Below are 750 nucleotides of genomic sequence, written 5' to 3'. Positions count from 1 at the left end.
GCGTGCGTCAAGTGCTGTCCCGTTTCGAAGGCTCCTTCAAATGCGGCCGAGATATGCAGCCTTCGTTTCCGGGTTTGAAGGACCCACCGGGTGGATCCTTCACGGCCCGACGTATCCCAAGATTCATTGCGCGTTGGATTTTTTTGCGTGCTGTGCGCAAGCGCATAAGAGTTACTTACTTACTTACTTACTTATGGTTTATTTGATAGGGACAGATACAAGTCATGTGGATTGTACAACAATCCAACAGAGAGCATCATTGCATTTGTAGCCTTAGCTAATTTCCAATGCCTGTCCCTAGAAGGGCCTTTAAAATAACTTGCAAAAAAACAAAAAATACATGTTTAAGAAAAAGTTCCCAGTTCCCTTGAATCCAAAGTGGTGTGTGTGTGTGTGTGTGTGTGTGTGTGTGTGTGTGTCCTCTCTGAGCCACCAGGGTCGGGCCCACAGGGGGTCCAGGGTCTGGCCCACAGGGGGTCCAGGGTCTGGCCCACAGGGGGTCCAGGGTCTGGCCCACAGCGGGTCCAGGGTCTGGCCCACAGGGGGTCCAGGGTCGGGCCCACAGGGGGTCCAGGGTCTGGCGGGCGGCGGGTCCAGGGCCTGGCCCACAGGGGGTCCAGGGTCTGGCGGGCGGCGGGTCCAGGGTCTGGCCCCAGCGGGTCCAGGGTCGGGCCCACAGGGGGTCCAGGGTCTGGCCCACAGGGGGTCCAGGGTCTGGCGGGCGGCGGGTCCAGGGTCTGGCCCACAGGG

This window comes from Micromesistius poutassou, assembly GCF_964030765.1.
Source record: "Micromesistius poutassou genome assembly, chromosome: 7".
Classification (NCBI taxonomy): domain Eukaryota; kingdom Metazoa; phylum Chordata; class Actinopteri; order Gadiformes; family Gadidae; genus Micromesistius; species Micromesistius poutassou.
The sequence above is the reverse complement of the archived record's forward strand: the minus strand, read 5'-3'. Positions refer to the sequence as shown.